We start from the raw sequence: 19076 nt of genomic DNA, 5'->3' as shown, positions 1-19076 counted from the left end.
AAGGCTGCTCGAAATGCGGCCCTCAAATGCGTCCTTAATTTCCCTGAATTTTAAGGATGGGTCTGTGTAGCCTTCATGGCCCAACATATCCCAGACTTCATAGCGCGGCGGTGGTTTGGATAATTTTGCCGAAAAAAAACGGCAGAAGCGGAGCGGACGAAGAGTAAACTTCCAGAAGTAAGTACTGAATATTATGTCACTTATTTATGCGCAAATGTTTTTATAATGAAGAACATTAAAACATTACTGTTGGCAACATGTCTGGAAAGTTATGTGACATTAGCGACGTTTGTACTAACTTGGTTTTAAAGCCTTCACTTCAAAATATTCGCCGTTCAATAGCTGACTTTAATCTTACAGAGAATGTGATGATTTTATGCGTAATTAAAGTCAGTCATGTCAGTCAGCTGACGGTTCACTCCTTAAGCTGAAAGAAAGATGCTTTAATCACAGGAGTCACACATGTGTCCACTGTACCATCTGGGAACTCTTCTTGTTTAGCACTCGTAATGACACAAACACTAAATCCTCCTTCTCTGGTGCTGTTTTGTAGCAGTGTGTACACCTGAGACTGTCACCTGTCTGTCTGTCCTGCACTCTCTCTCTGTTTCTTTCTCTCTGATTGTGGAATAAAAGTATGAACATGTATTTATAAGTCACACTTGTGTTTGAATCCTGCAGCTTATCACACATTTGATTTCTATGTGTGACACCTGCAAGTGTCCAGAGTGAGGACAGACTGAGGGACCCACTGCATTACATCATCTGTGAGGCTTTGCACCCCTGATGATCCACCAGGACAATCTCAGCAGTATGTGAGGAAGAGGAGGAGGAAGAGCCAGCAGCAGCTGACAGATGGAGAGAATAGACAGACTGTTCCCTGTTTGTGAAGGACTGCTAGAAAAGTTTAAAATAACTAATTGTCTGTCCTGAATCAGTCTTATTAGGTAATGTTCAAATAATTTTATCATTCCAGTGTTTCCAGTGTGGGAGAAAGTACTCAGGGCCTTCAAGTTATGCACTATGAAAGGCAGCAACAAGTTTGATGTTCAGAAACCTAAAGTCTGTATCAGCAGCAGAATGGAACTAAAAATAAATGTTTGTTTCAGTTCTATGAAGCTTTGAGTATTTTGGATTAGTAGCACTGCTGTGTTTGTTGCATCATATTGCTGTAATTGTTTATATGCTTTATATATTCTGAGGTAAGTTGATCTATAGTGTTACATCATATTCTATAAGGATGTTATGTGTTTGTATACTTTCTGCCCAGTTTGACCCATTTAGCAGACGTCAGCCTGTTTAAAGCTCTGATATCTATTCTGTATGACTTAAAGCAGTTATGACATGGTCTGATTTTCTCACCCAATAAAGGAATATTTAATACATCAGTCTACTCTTCATTTTATCAGAAACATATATATACTATTATATATTGTACATATATTTATTAGTTTCAGATGTAGCCATTCTTGTATTTTGCTTGTTTACATTATCGTATTTTGCACAACTCTGTTGCTTGTGAAGCTCGCACACAAGAATTTCACTCACATGTGCTGTACCAATGTACCTGCACATGTGATGTGACAATAAAAGTGATTTGATTTGAAACAGCTCACAGCTTGTACATTTTCTTTTGCATTTGAGCCAAATTTAGTAATGCCAACATACTGAAGGAACAACATTTGTCTCTTATATATGATACACCTATATATGCACTGTCAATATACATTTTGAACCAGCTGCAGATGTCAGAGTAACAACTGACTGACCCCCACATAAAGTGCGTTACAGTAGTCCACAGGGGAAGAAATAAAAGCATGGATCACGGTTTCAAAGTGCTGCCTAGAAAGAAACGATTTCACTCTTGCCAGTCGCCTTAAATGATAAAAATGGACTGGTCCAACTTAAAACCAAGGGCAGTAACAACAGGTTTAAAATAAACCTCCAGGGGTTCCAAATGAAAAGAAGAGGACTCACAGGGGCCACTGGGTCCAAACACCAACAAATCTGTTTTCTTTTCATTCAAATTTAAAAAGTTTAGAGCCAACCAAGCTTTAATGTCATCTAGGCATGTCAAGAGAGGTTTTATTCAGATGCCATCCTTCGGCTTCAGTGGCAAATAAATTTGGCAGTCATTCCTATATACTTGTCTTTGAGTGAAGATTTAAGGTGGTAAGACATGTAAATAACTGCAACTTGAATCTGTACTGAAGCTCAGTATTTGACAAAGAGTTCATGTTCACTGCTGTAATACCTAATAATGACTAATATAATAACCATAATATTGGCCATATTATATTTACATTACCAAAGTGATATGACTTTAGTCTCATGAACAACATTAGCTAATTGTTATTTACTAGCTAATCTTAAATGACTGTTCAGTACAGAAATGAAGCCCAAAAATCATGTTTTACTGTCCTGTGGTCTCAGCCTCAGATACTTATCAAATCACACAAAGCTCTTGTAGAAACAAACAAACAAATGAAAAAAAATATGTTCTCCTTCATTTCTGTCAAAAAAAGTTGTATGACACGTTTCCAGCTGTTAGTATCATAGTTGCTAGGCAACCTGGGAAGCGCAACGGAGACTAGAGCCCATGTGTTTGCAACAAACTTGCCGTTTATTTTACAAATCGAGCTCAACACTGCCCCTAGCGTCCTGGAGCACTTCCGTTGTGATTTGGAGTTTGCATGTGTTTTGAATTTTGTACGTGTTTTGGATTTTGCACGTGTTTTGTATTTTGTACGTGTTTTGTATTTTGTACGTGTTTTGGATTTTGTACGTGTTTTGTATTTTGCATGTGTTTTGAATTTTGTACGTGTTTTGGATTTTGCACGTGTTTTGGAGTTTGCACGTGTTTTGAATTTTGTATGTGTTTTGGATTTTGCACGTGTTTTGGATTTTGTACGTGTTTTGGATTTTGCACATGTTTTGGATTTTGTACGTGTTTTGGATTTTGTACGTGTTTTGTATTTTGCATGTGTTTTGAATTTTGTACGTGTTTTGGATTTTGCACGTGTTTTGGAGTTTGCACGTGTTTTGAATTTTGTACGTGTTTTGGACTTTGCACGTGTTTTGTATTTTGTACGTGTTTTGGATTTTGTATGTGTTTTGGAGTTTGCATGTGTTTTGAATTTTGTACGTGTTTTGGATTTTGTATGTGTTTTGGATTTTGCACGTGTTTTGGATTTTGTATGTGTTTTGGAGCTTGTACGTGTCTTGGATTTTGTACGTGTTTTGGATTTTGCACGTGTTTTGGAGTTTGCACGTGTTTTGAATTTTGTACGTGTTTTGGATTTTGCACGTGTTTTGGATTTTGCACGTGTTTTGGATTTTGTATGTGTTTTGGAGTTTGCATGTGTTTTGAATTTTGTACGTGTTTTGGATTTTGTATGTGTTTTGGATTTTGCACGTGTTTTGGATTTTGTATGTGTTTTGGAGCTTGTACGTGTCTTGGATTTTGTACGTGTTTTGGATTTTGCATGTGTTTTGGAGTTTGCATGTGTTTTGGATTTTGTATGTGTTGAGGAGTTTGTGCGTGCTATTTGGAATTTGTAAGTGTTTTGGAGTTTATACATGCTTTGTCTCTAGGGGCCACCGTACATTTGTGTATTTTAACACTCAACTGGACATTTTTGAACTCCTATGTTGCTACATCAACACACAATATAAACCAAAGGGTGCCATTTTTGCAGGATGTTAGGTATCGATCAGCCTATCCATCACCCATAAGGCACAATTTTTTTTCACTGGTGTTTAAATCCCACTCACAGTCCAGCATAGAACCCCACTCCCCAAATAAACTCCCCAAATGTGTTGCAGGAAAAAAAACTTCTTTAACAGATTTTTTTTTTCTTGGAAACTTTAAAACCACATCAAGGAGGTGACCTCGATCGAGCCATCTCATGTCAAACCAATTTGGAGGCATTTGGTCTAAACTGCTTGGAGTACCTTTTTTTGTTTCTGTGTTACAAAAAAGCTGGATCTGTTTATGGTGTGTGTTATTTGCTATTTGCACTGTATTTGATTAACTGTGATCAGTTCCATGTGCAAATGGAAGGCCTAGCTGTATTACTGGATGGGATGGATTACTGGGTGGATTTGTGATGAAGTGCAAGATGCGTGTGTGTGAGACATAAATTTCAGAGAAAAAACCCACACACAAGATTAAAACTTATTTTTGCATCAGAAAAGTCTTACAATAACATGTTTTGAATGCTAATACAAACAAGTGAAATTAAAATCCATTTGATATTTATTGAGCTATTAACATCAGCTCAAACCATCAAACAAACCACCCACAGAGACCTGCTGCACTGTGCACACACCAAACTGCATCAAAGCAAAAGTTAAATTCAGGTTTGCTTGAGTTTTGATCTCATTTGATATTAAACTTTCAGTCATGAATGGGACACAATTCTCACTCCTTTGAATGTTTGTTCTTACATAATATATATATATATGTGTGTGTATATATATATATATATATGTAAGTAGCACGGAGGGAGGTTAGCCAACTAACGGAGTTGCAGAAAGGTGCGACAAATAAGGTGCCTAAGAAATACAGCAAGCTGTCCATACCTGAGGCCTTGGAAACTGCCAAGCAAAGACTCACAGCCTTGGCCAGCCGCTTGAGGAGGTACACCAGAGAGATCGAAGGCAGGAGAATAAACCAGCTGTTCTCCACAGAACCAGCAAAGGTGTACTCTCAGTGGCAAGGGAACAATAAGAGAACAGCACCACCAAGGCTGGAGACGGAGCAATACTGGAAGAGCATATGGGAGAAGGACGCAACCCATAACGGCAATGCTCAGTGGCTAGTGGATCTGAGGGCAGACCACAGCGACCTCCCTGAACAGGGTCCAGTAACCATCACAGTGGCAGATATCCAAGAAAGGGTCTCCAGTATGAAGAGTTGGACAGCACCAGGGCCTGACATGGTTCACGCCTACTGGCTAAAGAAGCTGACTGCACTCCACGAGCGTCTGGCAGCACAAATGAACCAGCTGCTAGTTAACGAGAGACACCCGGAATGGCTAACTGAAGGCCGGACGGTCCTGATCCCCAAGGACCCCAAGAAGGGACCGGTCCCCTCCAACTACCGACCAATAACCTGCCTCAGTACTACATGGAAGCTCCTGTCAGGCATCATATCGGCTAAGATGAACAGGCACATGGGTCAATACATGAGCGGGACACAGAAAGGAATTGGCAAGAATACCAGAGGCGCAAAACACCAGCTACTGGTAGACAGAACAATCAGCCGAGACTGCAAGACCAGACTGACCAACCTGTGCACTGCCTGGATTGATTACAAGAAGGCCTATGACTCAATGCCCCACAGCTGGATACTGGAATGCCTAGAATTGTACAAGATCAATGGAACCCTAAGAGCCTTCATCAGGAACTCAATGGGGATGTGGCGTACAACACTAGAGGCCAACTCCAAGCCCATAGCACAAGTCACCATCAAGTGCGGGATCTACCAAGGAGATGCTCTGTCCCCACTGCTGTTCTGCATAGGCCTGAACCCCCTCAGTGAGATCATTAACAAGACTGGCTACGGATACCGACTACGGAACGGAGCAATTGTCAGCCACCTCCTGTACATGGATGACATCAAGCTGTATGCCAAGAGTGAACGAGACATCGATTCACTGATCCACACTACCAGGCTATACAGCAATGACATTGGAATGTCGTTCGGACTGGAGAAGTGTAGTCGGATGGTAACAAAGAGAGGGAAGGTAGTCAGAACTGAGGGGATTGAACTACCAGAAGGACACATTGCAGACATAGAGGACAGTTACAAGTACCTGGGGATCCCGCAGGCGAATGGGAACCATGAAGAGGCCACTAGAAAAGCTGCAACCACCAAGTACCTGCAGAGGGTCAGGCAAGTCCTGAGGAGTCAGCTGAATGGTAAGAACAAGATCCGGGCCATCAACACATACGCCCTGCCCGTGATCAGGTACCCTGCTGGGGTAATAGGCTGGCCAAAGGAGGAGATAGAAGCCACTGACATAAAGACAAGAAAGCTCCTTACCATGCATGGAGGGTTTCACCCCAAGTCCAGCACCCTGAGGCTGTACGCTAAGCGGAAGGAAGGGGGCTGGGGACTGGTGAGTGTCAGCACCACAGTCCAGGATGAGACAACGAACATCCAAGAATACATTGGGAAGATGGCCCCAACTGACCAAGTGCTCAGTGAATACCTCAGGCAGCAGAAACCCAAGAAAGAGGAGGGAAACGAGGAACCATCATGGAAGGACAGGCCCCTGCACGGTATGTACCACCGGCAGATAGAGGAGGTGGCTGATATCCAGAAATCCTACCAGTGGCTGGACAAAGCTGGACTGAAAGACAGCACAGAGGCACTAATCATGGCAGCACAAGAACAAGCTCTGAGTACAAGATCCATAGAGGCTGGGGTCTATCACACCAGGCAAGACCCCAGGTGCAGGCTGTGTAAAGATGCCCCAGAAAGAATCCAGCACATAACAGCAGGGTGCAAGATGCTAGCAGGCAAGGCATACATGGAATGCCATAACCAAGTGGCCGGCATAGTGTACAGGAACATCTGTGCCAAGTATAACCTGGAAGTCCCGAGGTCAAAATGGGAGATGCCCCCAAGGGTGGTGGAGAATGACCGAGCTAAGATCCTGTGGGACTTCCAGATACAGACGGACAAAATGGTGGTGGCTAACCAACCGGACATAGTGGTGGTAGACAAACAGAAGAAGACGGCCGTAGTGATCGATGTAGCGGTTCCGAATGACAGCAATATCAGGAAGAAGGAACACGAGAAGCTGGAGAAATACCAAGGGCTCAGAGAAGAGCTCGAGAGGATGTGGAGGGTGAAGGTAACAGTGGTCCCCGTGGTAATCGGAGCACTAGGTGCGGTGACTCCCAAGCTAGGCGAGTGGCTCCAGCAGATCCCGGGAACAACATCGGAGATCTCTGTCCAGAAGAGCGCAGTCCTGGGAACAGCTAAGATACTGCGCAGGACCCTCAAGCTCCCAGGCCTCTGGTAGAGGACCCGAGCTTGAAGGATAAAACCGCCCGCAGGGGCGTGCTGGGTGTTTATATATATATATATATATATATATATATATTGTGTTCAACTTTTGTTTCCAGGCAAACACATAAAAAAAAAAAAAAGATTGAAAATTACATTACAAACTAAACTTTAAAATGTCATCTCAATCTACCCAAAGTCATCCAAAACCTATTTGAAGTAAGACATAAATAATGTTTGTATGTAAGGCTATTACTTTTAGCATGGAGCTTGTGAAACCAGTGACCCAGAGCACATGGCCATCACTGCACCTCACAACACACGCTAATACAATTCTTTAATGCTGCATGTGATTTTGATGAGTCCCAATGATGACAAGCAACATTTGCATGATTTTACACAGTTGCGAGTCATTTCACTTTGTCTCTGTGAAAGGAGCATACAAGAGATGATCTAAGCAGAGAGAGGCAACTGTAGCCCACAGGCTTTTTATGATTATATTTTTATAGGCTTGGCTGATGACACCACGAGTGATACTCTTAATAAAAGTTAGTGACTCATAAACTTAAAAACAACTTCTATGACAATGCATACAGATGGTCTGCATTACATGAAAAGGAGACTTCACCACATAAATAACCAAAATGCAATTAAGTTATTTTGTGAGGGAAAAGCATAATGAGAGCCATCACTGCAATTGTGGTGCCCGAAAGGGTTTATTCTCTTTATGCTTGAGGTTTGATGCCATCTTTTGCAAATACATAATACATGAGACCAACTGGAGCTCGTCAGAAGTTGTTTATTATTAAATGACAGGTGAGGACATTTGAGTACCTCTGCATAATGACGTGGGACTTCATTAGAGCAATTGTATGTTGTTAGTAGGAGATGGAGTGTATCTGTACCTGTCTTCTTTCTGTGTATGTGTGCTAACCTGGGGTGCGAACACAAGCCAGCGGTGCCCAAGAGACCATCAAAGAAGACGCTTGTTTGACGAGGACCCGAGCTGCCGAGAGCTCAGGTAAATTCCCTGTGTGTGTGTGTGCTCCTGGTGAAGGATAGCTCTCACACCTGTGCGCAGGAGATTCTTTGAAGTGCCTAATCATCTCGTGCCTCCTCTAACCCAACTGACAGGATCCAAACACTGCATGCACACTTCACACGCAGAGGCGGGGAGTGAAGCCAGAGCCTCTGCTCTCCTGTGGCAAGTGGAGGGATGAAGGGAGAAGAAAATAAAGAGAGCTGGAAAGGGAGAGTCTGACGCTAAAGATGAGGAGAAGCATAAAAGTTCAAAAAACAACAACAACAACAACAAAAAAGGAAAACTAACAGCCAGCACAGGGGAGAAGGCTCTCGATAATTAGAGTGCAGAGGAAAAGAGGTGGAGAAGAGGATCTGATAGAGGCGAAGGAGAGGTGGAGATGTGAGGGAGAGCAGAAAGCGAGGTCCCCTGTAGTTTGGGAACAAGGGCAGAGGTGGGAGACATGCCAAAGTGGCTTAAATCAGCGGGTGGAAACGCTGCAGGTGCAGGAAGTGATCTGAGGAAGTCATGTGATATCTAGGAAACTTTAATGGTAAACAAGGACACATGAAATGAGAAGTTGTGCTAGCCACGGATGCTATACAGTCCATTATGATTGCATAACATGCAGAATTACGTCTATTTCCCAAATTACCATGATGGTGTTGGGGTTACATGTGGGATATTTTTTGCAGCAGACGTTATTGTTTCATAGCTTTTAGGAGTCTGGAAAACTCTTATTAACTGTTCAACTTAATAACCGTGGTTAAAATTGTTGAAATGTTTAGGAAAAGATTTGAGAAATTTCACCCTCAGAATAGCAGATGTAGCCTTTATATAATAAAAAAAAATCCCATTAGAATATTATTTTCAGGAGACTGTGATATAGTTCAAAACTAAAGCAGATACAGAATAACAATAAATCACAATAACAGGGGACATAAAAGGCACAATTCTCAAATAATAATGAGTATTTTTAAACCATTAAAACCATTTGGTTCATCGGATTGCCAGATGGACAAGTGGGACTTTTCTCTCCAGAGAACACGTCTCTACTCCTCTCGAGTCCAGTGTCTCAGGGTGCCTTACACGACAGCATCTGATGCTTTGCATTGTCCTTGGTGACGTAAAACTTGGAAACAGCTGATTGGCCATGGAAACTCATTCCATGAAGTTCTCAATGCACTGTTCTTGAGTTAATCTGAAGGCCACATGAAGTTTGGAGGTCTGTTACAACTGACTGTGCAGAAATTTGGTGACCTCTGCACACTATGTACCTCAGCATCTGCTGATCCTGCTCTGTGATTTTATGTGGCCTGCCACTTCACGGCTGAGTTGCTGCTGTTACCAATAAGTTCCACTTTACTGTAATACCACTAACATGCAACTGTGGAATGTTTAATAGTGACGAAATTTCACAACTGGCATTCTATCACGGTACCATACTGGTATTCCCTGTGCTCCTGAGAGTGACCAATTCTTTCACGAATGTTTGTAGAAGCAGTCTGCATGCCTGGCTGCTTGACTATATACACTTGTGGCTATGGAAGTGATTGAAACACCTGAACTGAATAATTTGGAAGAGTGAACAAATCCTTTGGGCGATATAGTTTAGCTGATGCTGGTGGCAGAAAAGGAGTTTTTGCATCGCAAAGGAAAGCTGCAAAATGATTGTGGCAATGATTGAATGTACACTGACAGAACCAGAGGGCAACTTTGGAAGTAAATGGAGATGTTTTGATGCTATGATGACATGTGAGAAATTAACAGTACAGCAATGAAGGCATTCTTTGACACCTTCTTAAGAGATCACATCTTCAAATCAGATAGCTGAATAATTAGAAACTTCCACCATGGTTTGCTGTTCACAGTCAGGATGTATATTGAATCCAACTGGCTTATTCCAAATTCTTGCTCCAAATGGCAGGTTTAGCAAACAAAGACACTAGTAGCAGTAAAGGCAAAGATTAAACAACAAGTGCAGCAAAAATAGATGATCGAAAAGAAGAACGACAAAAATCTGAATCCAACACCTTTGTTATTCTCTCTGCCCTGTGCATGTCACATTTCAGGTTGAGTGTTGGGGAGTAACGGAATACATGTACCGCCGTTACGTATTTAGAATACAAAATATGAGTAACTGTATTCCGTTACAGTTACCGTTTAAAAAGGTGGTATTCAGAATACAGTTACTTTGTTGAAATAAATGGATTACACTGCGGTACTTTCCTGTTCATTTTGTCGCGGGTCAGGACTGTTTGGGTTTTGTTTGACAGCTACGTTCTGTCGTTCCAGGCGGCAGCGTTACGGTTGCCATGGTTACAGGGCGACGCTCTCTCTCTCTTTCTGCGACTGTGTGTTTCCTGGGTGAGAGAGTGCCTTTTCGTTGTTGTTGTTGTGCTAAGCTAACAGGCAGAATGCTACAAGCATAGCTCTAAAGAATGTAGCATCATGGGCAGTGTAGTCCGTGTTGCAGGGAGAATGCACTGCCATACACGTTGTGTCTGTGAGCGCGAGGAGGGAGAAAAAGGCGAGTGGAAAGGTACGAGTTGTCGTCGAGGAAAAACGGGAGCTGGAAGCATGTAAATATAATAATAACCACTGCAGCCAAGAAGAGTGCCTGACGAGCCCAGTTGTAAGTAAGCTATTAAGACTCGACTGTACATCGTGTTCGTGTTTTCCTCCGAAAACAATAAGTTCCGTTGGAGCAGTCTTTCAACGCCTCTCTCTGTCTCTCGCAAGAAAAGTTGACCCACACAACAAAGTAAAGCTATTTTTCGGCTATGAGCCGACAGCGGTCCCGCCGTATTAGTCAGAGGTCCCTTTACTACAGTTCGGAGTCGCGGACCTTCAGTAATAGTAATAAATCACACAGCAATAGTACATTCACGTTGTTGTAAAAAGCACGATAATATATTAAGTAATCCAAAGTATTCAGAATACGTTACTCTCATTGAGTAACGTAACGGAATACGTTACAGAATACGTTACAGAATACATTTTGGGGCATGTATTCTGTATTCTGTAACGGAATACATTTTAAAAGTAACCTTCCCAACACTGCAGGTTGAACACTTTTTCATTTGCTGAACTGTTTATACCGAAAAAGAGATGATGCATATCTGCATGCAGTGCTTTAAGAAATTATGGGCTTCAGACTGATACATCCCACTTCTTAGTTAAAATAAAAGAGAGAAAGACTGATTTATGCTCATAAATCAGCACCAAAGATGCAGTGTGTACAGTCTGTTGAAATTAATTAGCAGTCTTGTCGGGGAGTTTAACAGTTCCCCCAACTCGTTGGAGGTCTCCCATAGTGGAATTCAAATGAGCCAAATGCATGGGGAAGTCCAGAGAAGAGCAACGGGGGGTATGGGCACAGCATCGGGGTCAAATAGAAGAGCCTCAATGTATCTTTGAATGTATACTGCCTGTGCATACAAGGAGTTTAGCAGTGTGCCACTGATAGACATTGAAAATTCACTGCAGGAGGTCTTCTCTCAAACTGGAACACCATTGATCCGATTTAGTGCGCACTGAGAAAAGCCCCAGCGACTGAACAACATTTTAATAGCCTTTTGTGTCAGAAGGTGTTTTGTGGCTATGAATTTTAAATGTTTCTAGCTTTAATGTTGATGAGACCCATCTCTGTGTTGCAAGTTTAATCTTGGATAGATGTGTGCACACAACAATACTGTAATGGCCCATTAGACACATAGAGGGCAGCCTGCAACTGCTAATTAATGACTAGCATGGTAAATATTAGCACGTCCTTAAATATGCATAAACCTAGAATATGGGGCAATGTTGAAATCTCTCTCTCTCTCTAGCACACACACACATGCACACACACAAAGAAACCCTGTCTTTTTTCCTCTGCAGCGTATAATAGTTCACATAATTTAAGGCAATACGGCTTGAAGTCAACCAGAAATTAAAGTAATTTTTGCGTTTCAAAGTATCCTTTCATTTCTGCCTTGTGGGCTGAAGAATTTGCAGGGAAAGAGCAGCTGTTTGCCTGTCCAATTTCCTCTTGGCCTACACACGCACACACAAGCATACACTCACACATCCACAGCTCATCAGGAGTTTACTTCTAAGGAATGATCTGGCGGCATCTTGAGTGGCAGCTCACCACTGCGTTGCACTCGAGTGGTCATCGACACTGGGTGATTGCAGGAGGTTGCCCTCTCATATTTCCTCAAAAAATCTCTGGCTGCGATCCCAAAATGTTCTGTCCAACCAAGCACGAGAACAAAAAGAGCAGCCTCCCCTGGCATCTCCACCACCGCTCCAAAGCTACTTGTTAGCACGGTGTATTCTGGGGTATCTGGAAAAATGCCAGGAGTCATGCAATGCCATGTCTGAATTTAATCCAGCATGACACATAGAAACAGACCATTAGGTATATTTATTAATATATACGGAGCCCCCCAGGGGACATGGGAGAAAAAAAAATTAGTGAGGAAAAAAAAAAAAATTAGGGAGGAAAAAAAAAAAATTAGGGAGAAAAAAAAAATTAAGACAGACTTTTGCGAGATCTCGCAAAAGTATTGCGAGCGCTCGCAAAAGTATTGCGAGATCTCGCAAAAGTATTGCGAGCGCTCGCAAAAGTATTGCGAGCGCTCGCAAAACTCCAACAATGGCGGCAGCTACTTAGTTGTAATATTACTCTTTCTGGGTCACAAAATACACTTTTAAGATATTTTGAGGCGTGAATGTAGTTGTGTAAACGTCAGATACCTGCTCGGTTTACAAGACATCACATATTTGCAAAAGAGCTCCGACGTTTTTGGAGATCTGACACCCACTAGCTCGAAGCTAACGGGAGGTCGAGACCTACTACAGCCGGGAGGAACACCGCTTTCCCGGCACATCGTGCCTCGACCTCCCGGTCGGCTTCGAGCTGGCGGCCACTAGCTCGAAGCTAACGGGAAGTCAAGACTAGGGGTGGGTTTTTATAATCGATTCATCGATTAAAATCGATTCTGGCTTGGATAACGTAAAATCGATTCATTAAAATCCTGAATCGATTTTTTAATATAAATTTATTTTGCCCGAAATGCCAGAATCTCTGGTGACATCTCACAAAATTTCAAGAACCACCAAACAGCTAAGACAGTAAATGAGAGCAGGTACACGGATTCTGCACAAAGACAAAACCCGCAGATCAGAATCAGTGAGATGTCGCCTTTCTCACGCTCGGGGCTGAAAGCCGACAGCTCGCTGATTCTGATCTGTCGGTGGTCCGCGCTTTGTGTTCACGCCCTTTATGCGCCGATTCTAAAGCTGTTAGTTTGATGTCTCTCCAAACAATATTGACCGAACCAGCAGCAAAAGAAGATCCAAACTACGCTTCACATAAACATCGTCATGAATTCACTCTGACTTTTCCTGTTTTGCTTCCACCGCCATGCACAGCTCTCTCTCTCTCTCTCTCTCTCTCTCCCTCCCTCTCTCTGTCTCTCTCTGTCTGTCTGTTTTCTGCATTATTCGCTTGCTTGTTACGCACAAGTCTACTGTTGTTTACAGCGCTGTCGGCCGCTGTTTTTTTCCCTTTTACTTACTTCCGAAAAGAAAACCTAATTTCTGCTGTTCAATACTGAACAAATTTAAACTTTTTAAAATTATTCAAAATGCAAAACGCCGTGTCTCTAATAAAACCGCTGTAACTTCAGAGGTAATGTTCATATGTTGATTAATGGTTTTCTTTCGTTTTTGATGTACTGCAGAATATTTTTATAAAATCCCAGGCCAGGAAACTCACCTTCATGTTTTTCTGTGTTTTATCTTCAGCTACTTTGACACAAAGGCATCTGCTGTGATGCTCACACCTGTGATAAAGTCTTGCTTGTGTCAGCTTCCTTTTTGTTGATACAAAAATATGTAAATGTACTGATCTGAATTATAATATTTCTGACTGTCAAAATTTCCCAGATTTAAATCGAATCGAATCGTGGATCGAATCGATTCGGGACCTTGTGAATCGGAATTGAATCGATTCTAGAAATCAGTGACGATACCCAGCCCTAGTCAAGACCTACTACAGCCGGGAGGAACACCACTTTCCCGGCACATCGTGCCTCGACCTCCCGGTCGGCTTCGAGCTGGCGGCCTCCGAAGAATGCGGCTAAAACCTTTGCGAGCGCTCGCAATACTTATTGCGAGATCTCGCAAAAGTATTGCGAGATCTCGCAAAAGTCCGTCTTAATTTTTTTTTCCTCCCTAATTTTTTTTTTCCTCCCTAATTTTTTTTTTTTCCTCCCTAATTTTTTTTTCTCCCATGTCCCCTGGGGGGCTCCGTAAATATAAGCATACCTGTTTTATTTTGTTTTTTACATTGAAGAGTGTAAATCAAAAATACTAAGATTTTTTATAGAAATTTGTTCACAAATTTTATTTTATCTTGATAAAGACAAAGGAAACAAATCTAAAAACAAATGTAAATACTTTTTTATCGTTGGCTGTGACGTTGTTTAGTCAACAATAGCGATAGTGTTAACCACCACAGCATTTTGCTAGATAACAGACTGTGTGGCAGTTAACATACTGTAGGTTTAAACTTTTACACTTTTGCTTTGCCCACTGTATCAGCGCACTAGTTTCACTCAGAGTAACTCATTCAGTATTCTCAGCAGCTACTTTGGCCTTGAAGATGTAAAAATGTAGCAATAAGCTAGAAAATTGCTGTGAATTGTGTATGAGGACAGTGAATTACATGCTATATGTTGCACTCCAAAAACATGTAAGTGTTTTTACACTTACCGGGTAGTAAGTGTAAATAAAAACTGTGACCACGTGAGGTGGTGTATCTGGAGCATGTTTCTATTAACATAGCATTGTGGCAGATCACTGTCCTTTATTAAGACTGGTTTCACAAGACAGTTATTCCTAGTGAGGAAACCTCTAAAACGGGAATGGTTTCATAGGTCTACTGACATTTTTTCCCTCCTCATCTTTTTGGGCTGTTTTTTCATTAGTTTTGTATTTTTCTATGGTCAGTGTCACTGCTGGTAGTATGGGGAGATACTTGGAGCCAGCAGAAGTTGCACAGGTAGTCCAGCTCCACCAGGATGACACATGAATTCGTATCATTGCTAGAAGGTTTGCTGTGTCTCCCAGCAAAGAGCATGGAGAAGATTCCAGGAGCCAGGCATTTAGAGCTGGAGAGGGCTGTTGAGATTCTTAACCCATCAGGAGGAGCGGTATCTGCTCTTTTGTGTAAGGAGGATCAGAATGAGGACCGCCAGAGCTACAAAATGAGCCCCAGCAGCCTACTGGTGTGAATGTCTCTGACCAAACAATCAGAAAACAGACTTTGTGAGGGTAGCCTCAGCACCCGATGTCCTCTAGCAGGCCTTGTGCACTCTGCCCTGGACCATGGAGCCCGATTTGCATTTACAATAGAATAGTAGATTTAGTAGGTCTATTACTGGTGCTCTGTGCTTTTCACAGATGATCAGGTTCACTCTGAGCACATGAGTGATATGAAACGGTCTGGAGAAGCTGTGGAGAAGGTTATGCTGCCTATAACATCCTTCTGCATGACTGGTTTGGTGGCGCGTCAGTGACGGTCTGGGGAGGGACACACAGACTTCTACAGGCTAGGCAACAGCAGTTAAGACCCATCCTTGAAGCTATTGTCAGACTCTACACTTGCCCAGTGGGTTCTGGATTCCTCCACAATGCCTGGCCGCTTGTGATGAGACTATGTAGACAGTTCCTGGATAAGTAATTCATTTCTGCTGCATCATTTTTCACTTTGATTTTTGAGATATCTTTGAATTCAGCCCTCTGTGGGTTAATAATATCATTTCCATCAGATGATGCAGCATCCTTTCATTCCTAACACATTACCCAAACCACATTAGTGTGCATATCCAACATTATTTTTCCCCACTGACATCTGATGTGTTTTTGAAGTGTTGCTTTATTTATTTTTTTGTACAACACTGAATTGAAGCGACATCAATATCTCAATTTTCTGACCCTTTTTCCTTTACAGGAAACATCAGACTAACACTTATTAGTCCTAAGTGACATTTGTAGCTGTCAGAGTGTCTGATCAAGCTGACCCACTGTGCCACAGCTAACATTTGCTCTCAAAGTCTTAAAATTGAACTGTTTTATAATAATAGCTTCCACATAGTTTTGTATGTACACAACGCCTTCACTTCCCTGTGGTCTGAGCTCTGGAGTGGCTCTCGTTGAGCCTATAACCTCCATTGTTTGAATTCCGATTTCTGTGAGGGATCTTTTTGTATTGGTTTGCCAAGATATAAGTGGGGCGTAACTCATGGGTGAGGGGGAGGCGCTGCTGCAGGTCAGTAGTAACTCTGAATACTGAAAAGGCATTCTGATCCTCTTGAAGCAAATCATTGATGGTAGGTAACCCCAGCCACTGATGCTTTGCTCCAGTGAGGGTGGAGGTGAAAGGAGTCCGCGAAGCCCTTTGACATCCCAGCAGGGACCCTGTAATCCAACGCTCGTCAGTGCTAATCTCTGTAGCTTTGCAGCTACAAAGCAAACATCATCTTATGTGTTTGACTTGCAAATGTTTTGAGTAACAACCATAATGCGCAGATGACCAGAGGTGGAAATTGGTTAATTGTCTTTGGATTCTGACAGAAAAATGACGAATTTCCTCCTTGACAATGGCAGGTTGATTGACTGCTGCAAAGGAGTCAAGGGTCAACTCACTGAATTGGTCTGCTTTCATTCTTACTTGTGCCATCCAAGTTTGCATGAGAAAGTCTGAAAAAACACTTGAGAAGAACTTTCTTTGAGATTTGAGGAGGCTTTCAATCCCAGGTGCCTTGAGATGCTAATCTACTCTAGTCTCCATGCACAAAAAGGCAATTTTTAAAGGTTTACAAACTCCTACTTTGTTCAAGGTTTTCTGACCTCTTTTCTACACTGTTCCCTTGTATTGTCACGTAGCGATGTGCTTGAAAATGCCATTCTGTAGCTGAATAAATAACCCAAGGCAAACTAGGGCGGTTTGCTCTGATCTCCCACAATAAACTTCTCTGAAATTTCAAAGCAGGTCTAGACCTCAGCTCTGAGGCCTTGACAATAGTCTCGGCTCAAAAAATGACAGAACACTGCCACAGGTGGTTTATTCTTTAAACTATAAAACAATGCTGCACCTTATTTGTTCCTTATTTAAAAACCTGTTGGAACTTGCTGATGGATGAGGTTAAGGTCTGCGCTGTGGGGAGAGCAAAGAAGAGCAATAAAAGGGTGGATACACTGACACACACTGTAACTTTTTCCTGTTTGGTTTGCCCGTGTGCTCTTTGTTGCATGATAATGATATATAACATAATATATAATACAGCTACAGTGCTGAACATTGACTCAATGATTTACTAAATAGGCCATGAATATCAGCCATAGGTGTATAAAAATAATCATATTTAAAAAATACAACAAAAAACTATTAGTATCCAGGTCACAACTCTTCAGCAGCCTCGTGGTGAAGTCGTAAATCTCATAATCACCTTCACAAGCTCCAACATTGAGCTTCTATTCATTATAGTGAGAGATGTGCATGTTTCTCATGCGACTGATCCCTCTCGATCTGAAAAAACCAAAGGCTTTTTGTTTTGTGCATTGACTACACTTGGGGTTAACGCCTCACAAGCTCTTATACCTACACCTAAAATGCTGAGTCATGCTAATCCCATAGATTTATCTTTTATCCACAGTGAAAACAGCTGGTGGCAATGTTTAGTGGACTGTAAATAAGAACAGCTCAGAATAATGGTAGCTGTGGATGATATGCTGGACTGCGCACACCCACCACAGACTCAGTCTATGGATTAAGCAGTCTCCTGTCATGATCACGTGGGCTGTGTAAGTCTTTTCCCCCTGAAGCACCAGTAGTATAACTCTTATTCTAAATTAATTTAAGAACTTAAGTATCTGTTATTACTTTTGATGAATGTGGCTGTCCATTAAAGTCTGGTGTGCTGAAGCTAAGTCGGGTTTGTGATTTTCAAAATTTTATTTAGCTGTGACTCAGTTCAGAGACTAGATCTTTCAAAAATCAAACCAATTCAATTAAATCTTATTTATGTCGCACCAATTCACAAGAAGAGTCACCTCAAGGTGCCTTATATTGTAAGGTAAAGCCCCTTGAATAATTCAGAGAAAACCCCAACAATCAGATGATCCTCTATGAACAAGCACTTGGTGACAGTGGGAAGGAAAAACTCCCTTTTGATAGGAAGAAACCTCTGGCAGGGGGATAAACAAGATAAGAGGCACAGTGTGGAGGAGAGTCATAAATTAACAAATTATTAAATACAAATTGTTGGATAAACACATGTATAAACACACAGTGAAAATAGGTGAATAAACACTCGTCATGGGAACTCAAAAGCAGCCAAGATCTATTGCAGCATAACTACGGGAGGATTCAAGGTCGTCTGATCCAGCCATAATTATATGCTTTATGAAAAAGGAAAGTTTTTAGCTGAATCTTAAAAGTAGAGAGGGTGTCTGTCTCCAGAATCCAAACTGGGAGCTGGTTTCAGAGAAGACGAGGCTAAATCACAAGTAAGCCTGAGACTGAAGTGCTCTATTCTGGTCATATGGTACTATGAGCTCTTTAACATAAAATTAACAGGAAGCCAATGAAGAAAAGCCAATATGGGAGAAATGTGCTTTCTCTTTCTAGTCATTTCAAACCAGTTTTCTTTAATATGTTGGTTACAGCTTTAAACAAGTTTAAAAAAATATATAATTTAAGAAATCCTTCTTCTATGTTCTGAATGATTATTTTAGCTTTCTTTAATACTTGAACATTACTACCCAGTAAGTGTAAAAAACTTGCATGTTCTGGAGTGCAATATTTAACATGTAACCCACTGTCGGTGTTATCATGCACAATGTCCCACAAGTCATAGCAACATCATCTTTTTTTTTAGATTTTACAGGCATAGTTACTACTGTAGAGGGTGGGTGTTAACCAGGAAAAGAACATCTACAAATTACAAAAAAAAGTTGCAAAATCCCTTAAAATACACA

Source organism: Rhamphochromis longiceps, linkage group LG7, assembly GCF_057381845.1.
Source record: "Rhamphochromis longiceps isolate RC_006_pf linkage group LG7, R_longiceps_female_GT1.1, whole genome shotgun sequence".
Taxonomy (NCBI): domain Eukaryota; kingdom Metazoa; phylum Chordata; class Actinopteri; order Cichliformes; family Cichlidae; genus Rhamphochromis; species Rhamphochromis longiceps.
The sequence above is the reverse complement of the archived record's forward strand: the minus strand, read 5'-3'. Positions refer to the sequence as shown.